The following is an 8,163-nucleotide window of genomic DNA, read 5'->3' as shown; positions in this document are numbered from 1 at the left end:
ATATATAATATTGTTCCTTAATTTATATATATAAAAATATTATAACACGAACAAAAATATACGTTTTAGATCATTTTTATACCACATTATGGTAAATTATTTTGGATAGTGTGTATTTAAGGGTGTGATTTTCGCTGGATACACTATAGCGTGTAATTGAACTTCGACATCTTTGGAATTGTGAATTCATTGAGTATTATTTTGATAATTTTGGGAATTAAATTTTTTTAGAAATATCTATGATAGCACGTGAATTTGCTTGATAATAACAGAGGTCGAGTGACAAAATTTTTTGTACTCTTTTGCATCCGTATTTATACAGCTGAATAGATTAAGATATGACTAAAATATATAAAAATAAATGCTATTTTAGGAAAATAAAAGAATCGATTAAAAAAAAAGGAAAATAAAAGAATTTTATCGATAAATTTATAATCACAATTTTAAATAAGACTTTATCAAATCAATTAAAAGTTCATTAATATAAGGCTTAAATTTTAATCAAAAGTATATACATACAGTTAAAGAAGTGTGTGTAAGTAGAGCCGTCAACTTGAATTGGACATGTCCGATCAGGGGCGGTCCTAAGAAAAACGAGGCACTGAGCAAAGCTTAAAATATGGGCCCTTTCTTGTAACGACTGATATTTCTACTACTTAATAAATTTACAAGATGTTTGCCCTCAAAAAAAAAATATGGGTCTTTTCGTATTAACTTGAAAACTCATATATATATATATATATATATATATATATATATATATATATATTAAAAACATCTGAATAACATAATTAAAATAAGCCAAAATACATAAATCAAGAAAATACACAAATGAAAGAAGGTTTACATAATTCCTCGAAATAATTTAATCAACAATAAATATTATTTTTAATTGGCTCTTCTTGCATTTTTTGTAGCAAAATCATCAATTATGTCGTCATATGATATATCTTTCAATATGTTTTTTTCGATGCAGAGGATCGCCAAACCATTCAGTATCTCTTGACTCATTGTGGTTCTCAAATAAAATTTCAATAATTTTAACTTGTAAAAACTTATCTCACTGATGCTACATTCACAGGAATAGTCAATAAAATTTGATACGCAAACATGATCATATGAAAATATCCATTTTAATACAAACTCTAAAATTTTAATCGATGTCCAAGATTTATTTGTGTCATATGCTTCCAAAGGTAACATCTCTTGCAATATTTCTAGTTTTAAAAACAAATCATGAACATCGATATCACATAGCCGCGAGCACAAAACCACAAACTGACAAAAGGGACAAAGTGTTATCGAAACTCTCAAAATTAAAAACTTAAACAATTATTTTGTGTGGATGGATTTTGTGTGAGAGCATTATATATAATATTTATATATAAATATATACAATAATTTATTTAAAAAAATTTTGAGGCCCTGGACACGTGCCCTGGCTGCCTAGGGCCAGGGCCGCCCCTGTGTCCGATCGATCCATTTCACCACAAAATTCAAGTGAATTTGGTTGAAATTTTTTTAACTCATTTAAAGATGGCCCAGCCCGCGAGCCCGAAAGAAAAAAGATTCTACATTATGGATTTATGACGATGTATTTTTCTTTAATAAAAGTTTTGAAATCAATAATTATAATTATTTTTTATAAATATTTATAAAATGAAATGAAAATTTTAATTAATTATAATTATCTTTTACTTATTTTTGTTAAGATAGTCTGCGGGTCGACCCGCCTAACCGGCAACCCAACTTGGGTTAGGTTAGGTTGGGTTAGGTTGGATTGAGTCGGAGATTTTCAGTCGGTGAGACGGTGGATCGGCCTACGTGCAAGTTTACGTGTTGAACAAACTAATTTAAATCGATTATCCGTTCTGAATAACTCGATAACTCGGCATCGAACTTCGGAAAACATCGATTATTTTGAATTAATTCTTCAAGATTATAAATTTCAATCGTGGAGAAAGAAAGGAAACATGAGATCGAGTGGGTGGCCAAGGGGGAAAAAAGAAAGATCTCACCATCCATAGTGGTTGACAATAATTGATTTAGATGCTCAATTCATGTCCATGAACACTCAACAACCCAACAAATGGGGATTGCAGGTAAGGTAATACTTACACACATGCATGTTCATTAACAAACAAATTGGGACAGGGACCGTTGCCGTACGTACAAGAGGAACCCTTACTGTATTCCACTAGCACAAATTTGTTTACCCGATTCATTTCATCCAAAGACGGAGTCGAATAAATCTACGAATGATCGGACCGGTGAAAAGGTACTTGAAAATTTGTAAATATTCATTTATATCTAATCTAACCACTACTAAAAGTAGACCTAGACACTATAGAGCAAGGAGCCAAAACTTTATTGGATTGGTGTCCTAATCCAATTACCGAATAATTAATGGAATAAAGTATACTTGCTCGAGCAGCAATTGAAAAGAGATTAATGGTAAATGTAATAAAACAGCTAGGTGTTGTGGGCCATCTACTAGAGGAAACCAAGAGGTCCACACAGTGTTGACTTCAAAGCCACCAAGATTAGTGTATTTAGTCAAATTTCACAAGTAATTACCCTTGTAATGTATTTCCACATGAATAATTTTGAACAGGTTCAATCTCATCACAACAAGAAAAATAAAATACATTCATTGAACCACAATATTCCACTTTTTAGTGCCCCAGCCTTGGCACCATCCATGTTCATGCCTCCACGCTCAAATTTCTTAAAGTTGGCGCAAGTTCAATTTGTCAAAAGAAAAGAAAAAACCAACCAAACTTGATCGAAATTGTGAGCACAACACTAACCTAATACTTGAAGCCCCTTAGCGATGCGAGACGTTAATGCTCAGTTTCTCCAAGAACAACATGAATAAATAGCTAGCTACCTCCGAAATGAATATCAGAATATGAATGAGGATATATAATCAAGGTTTTTTCACTATCCAATCATAAAAAAGCAGACATAAAAGAGAAACCAAGTTGAAAAGGAAGAAAACCAAGTTTGTTTGTTAATGAACATGCATTTGTATAGATGCAGGCGCACAAGCAAGGAATCAATGCAATAGGTTATATCGCTCGTCGAATTTACTTGAATTATTTTGTTTCACTTTGCAATCAAATACGTCCGAACATGATGCACAGAGCATAAAAGACAAAATATTATTCGACGTTACAGTTATGATATATCTAAAAATTAGTATCCAACAATACAAATATACATTGTCAACACATGATCATGTCCAAATCTTGTTCATTCACAACAAAATATTTTAGTCCATTCCAAAGACTATTATCCCCACACCCCCGAGCGTCGAATGGTTTTCACCCATGGGCGGATGGAGGGGGTGGCAGGTCTGGACTGCTACAACCCAGGCCTGCTTTTACCCAAATTAGATATATATCTTGTTTTTCAAACCAAATTTTTTATGTCTTTAGTCTAAAATGATTATAGCTCAGCCCATATTGATTTATTATTTTTTATATAATATATAAAGTTTATAAATACATTAATATTTCAAAAAATTTGAACACTGCTTAATTTATTTCTGACTGCGCACCTGTTTTCATCGAAAACAACCCCACACATTATATAACGTGGTTTTTTTTCTCAACACTAGACTAATGGCCGGATGATCATTGTTGAAAACAGAGTGATTAAGCTGAGGAAAGATTTGGCATCAGGCTCCTGACAAAATCTTTGGGGTTTTGCACCACAGTAGACATTTCATCTAAACATTACAAAACTTGCACATGCATTCATTAGCCATGAACTCTCACAATCATAATTCAAGAAATAAACAAGCTCGAGATTATCACCTCAACTGATCACAATTCATTCACATAAGCAGTAAAGAATTCAACCACAAACCAACTCATGAATTTACGTGGTTCGGCTGGTTATCGCAGGCAATCTTCAATTATCACAAGAATGGAGATACAGCTCGGTTCAATACAATACAAATTCTTGATCAAGCTACAACGCAATACATATTCACAATCAACTTTCTACACTTCCTTGATTTCTCTATTTTATTCAGCACCTCAACTCCTCCTTTGTATTTTTCCAATGTAACTCGAGCTCATGTGTTCGTTGGAGTCCGTTGATGGCCTCTTCTTTCTTCCAAGCGGGTAGCCCAATCAGGGAATTCCTAATTTCCCACCGGTTGTTTCCATCCTCCTTCTAGCCCATTTGTCAGCCCTCTTTTCTCGGCCCAATTCTTATATTCTTGGCCCAAACACTGTCTGGTCCAACTCTTGTGTGTGATTGGTCGATTTCAGAGCTTTAGGCCCAAACTGATAAGAACACGGGGCTAATTGCATTAATCTCCCCTGTGAAAAGTCTAAAAATCATAAAACCCTCTAAAAATTTTTAATAGATAATGCATCTCTCAGTTTTTTAAAATGTAGCACATTTCACCCCTATGTTATACAAACTCGGACACATTTATACCCTCTCATAGGGGTTTTCTTGCTAATTTTTTTAAAACATAGGGTCTAACATGCTATTAATTTTACACATGGTGTTTTATATCTTTTAAACTTTTCACAAGGGGTGTGGATGAAATTAACCCTAAGAACACGTTATAACATTCGAAATTGGTAAAGCAACTAATGCACAATAATTGTTGAGGGAGGAATTTTGTTATTTTTCGATGATCATAGGAATGGAAGCATGGTAGCACAGATTACTACTCGGGTTATAATGTAATTTTATATTGGTGTCATCATGTTGAAGCAAAACAATTTTAATATATAGTTGGCTTATGTTTCATCAGATAACAGTAAATATTATGTTGTAGAACAGCATAGCTTACATATTATAACAACCAATCTAAATATAGGGGGAAAATATTATTATTGTTATTTTGTATGTTTGTATAGAAGTGTAGCTAGGTTCCATATCATGCAACTCTCCACCTTTACACTCTATGTTTGTATGCAGCTTGCTAGGTTACCACAATTAGATAGATCTATATAATTAGCAAATATTCACATAGCTAGCTGCAAACATACATATACGAAGATTTATATTTTTTGTAGCTAGCTACCTATGTTACCACAATTAGCTATTACTATATATCAGTACCAGTACATATTATAAGATATAATTTGGTCACATTGCATATATAACATACAGTTATATATATATATATATATATAAACTGTATGCCAATTAAGGGTCCCTAATTTTTTGGGTTTTAGATATTACAGAGGCCAGAGAGATGACTTTTGTATATTTTCGGGTAAATTTATATCTTGTTTTGGAAGAAGGTTGAAATGAATTGATGAGTTTCAAATCTTTTGATTTTGATTTCGATTTGGAGCTAATGATCTTCTTAAGAAGATAAGGTATTTCGAATTAATAATCGATTATAGAAATTAATTAATTAATATCTTAATGGAAGCCAAGCATTGGGAAATTAAAAGGGAGAAAGGAACATGAAAATTGGGACCATTTATTGAAAAAAATAATAATAATTCCAAGAAAGAGTAATTAAATAGGTAAAGTACAAAAGGCCCACAAAATGCATGGACTCTAACAATTTTGTTTTTCCCTTTTTTATCCTCAAAAAACGAAAACTATGCGTGTAATGTGTATATGGTGGCAATGTCAAGTCACTATGTTACATTGTCATCTGATAACGATACCAGAAATGATTGCAAAGTATAGGGAAAAAAGAGCCTCTGCTCACTTGTTCTGGTAAGTAAATAAATATTATTTATAATAACACAATATAATAAAATAATATAATAATATACATTTAAATTTGAAAATATGAACTTGCATCAAAATCACGTACTTTTATATACTCTTTCTTGAATGCATTTTATGCATATTATAATCAAAAGGCTAATTGCATAATTTATAACATTCATATCTTTTTTCAGAAATTTCAAAGAAAAAAATCTACCCAAACAGTCTTAAAATTAATATATATGTATATATATATATATATTATAATTAAGTGGTTGTGTACGTAAGGTCGACATCTGAAGCCAAGAACGTGGACCATTTGTTAAGTAGTTATGTAGTAAATGGGGGAACACTATGAAGCGTCGATGTTGCCTTACAACTACCAAAAATGTGCTTCAATTTACATTTTTTACAAGCAAAAATTTTTATGACACATTATTCATGATATAACTATTTTATCTTTGATATATAATATTATGATATAATATAATATTGCATATCACTTAGCCACATTTCTTTAATGAATACAAGTAAATTAAGAGTGCGTCTGGATTAATTAAGAAATTAATACATGAGAAGTGATATATATATCTGTGTGTGTGTATGTGTGTAAACAAGTGTTTTATAGTTTTATATGTGTTTGGATATGTTTTGTAATACTTTTAAAAATTATAAAAGCATTTAATTAGTCTAAAATAAGAGTCTCTTTCGTTGGAGTAATGAAAAGATCAAAAAAAAATTTTAAAAACAAATACTTTTTTTAAAAAATTTTTTTTGTAGTGTTTGATTACAAAAACAATTTTTAAAAATTAAGAAACTAAAAAAAATTAACTTTTGAGCTGAATTGGATCTAACGCATGTATTCAAAAATAAAAACAAAATCACTTTTCAACATTTATCTAAACTTCAAGCCCCAAGATCACTTCGGTTATTTTTTTTTAAAAAAAAAATAAAACACAAGCTAAACCTAATTATTTTAGCCTTTTTTCAGCGTTACGAGTTACGACTTCTGCATCTTTACAGTGTGTTTGTGTGTGTGAGAAGGAGAGACAAAGAAATAATATATATGTTTCAAGTGCATCATGAAATCCTTTGAGAGATTTAAGGAAAACGATATTTCAGCAGCATATATTATATATAACTAATTGCTGCTAAAATTCAATTATTTAAGCAGGTTCGTACCAGCTGAAACGTACATGGTTGATTGAATATCGATGAGCATGCATTAATTCAAACTCAGTACTATTAAAGATTCAAGGTAAGTTATGTATATATATACTTACATTTCCATCCAAACTCATATACTTTCTCAATAAAATTAATTTAATCAACATTAGTTAATGAATAAGAAATACACACTCAATTTATTATTTTTTGTCAATTAATTAGTTGGCATGCATTAGATTGTATACAGTTTAGTTAATCATAAGAAGAAGAAAAAAAATCATTAAATGTGTCGATCGACATGAACAATCAATACCAATTTATAGGCACCGTATGGCCAGCTAGAGGCAAAATGCAGAGAAAATACGAAGCGCAAAGTGTGTATCTAAGACTCCAAATGAAAATTTTTATTTTTATTTTTATTTTTATTTTTATTTTTATTTTTGCTACATAGCGTGTGTGGCTCGATCGGCCTCGGCCATTTACAGGCACGCGTATGGGCTTGAGCTAGGGCTAAGTCATCGATTAATTAATATTTATCTGATCTTGATTCTAGAAAATAAATATATTTACCGAAATTATGATTCCATTCAATCGATCTATTTCCGGTATCATATCATATCATGAATAAATCAAGTGGAATAATTGGTCAAAAGAAATAGCTAGCTAGGTCAAAACTCGAACTCAAAAGGCTAGCAAAAATAGGCAATGCTCACTTGCTCATACTTTAATGACTTTAATGTGACTTTATTTAGGTATAGTTAGACTCCAAGTAGCTAAAGGGTATGGATAGCATGTACCATATATTTGGTTGATAAGCTTACACGTTAGTGAAAATACAATGTCACTATCCATGTAGATATTTGAATCTTTGGTAGGAGCACATGAAACCATTGCTTTCTTTTTAAATACTTTGTTTGTCAATATTTGTATTTTTCCGAGTTGCGAAAAGGAGAGATCGCGAATTCGAAGCCAAAGGGTGTGGTTGTGAGCATGGTTTAATGCTAACATCTGAAAAGATGCCCTTTTGTGGTCCAAAAATTTGAGTTGAAAGACAACAATACCATTGGGGCTTAATTTGCCCATCAAGCTTTTAAAATGGGGGGATTCAATTAAATTTTTAGGTTGTTGTTATGTCGACATTTGATGTACTTTGTGTGAGTAAGTATTATAATTATCGACATTGTTAATATTGTGATCACATGCATATGTACAGTAAATATTATTCTTGTACTGTTTTCTTTTATAGCAAGATCAATTAACATGTGTTTAATTTCGAAATGTATATTTGGTTTCAAA

Source organism: Henckelia pumila, chromosome 3, assembly GCF_033568475.1.
Source record: "Henckelia pumila isolate YLH828 chromosome 3, ASM3356847v2, whole genome shotgun sequence".
NCBI classification, from domain to species: Eukaryota; Viridiplantae; Streptophyta; class Magnoliopsida; order Lamiales; family Gesneriaceae; genus Henckelia; species Henckelia pumila.
The sequence above is the reverse complement of the archived record's forward strand: the minus strand, read 5'-3'. Positions refer to the sequence as shown.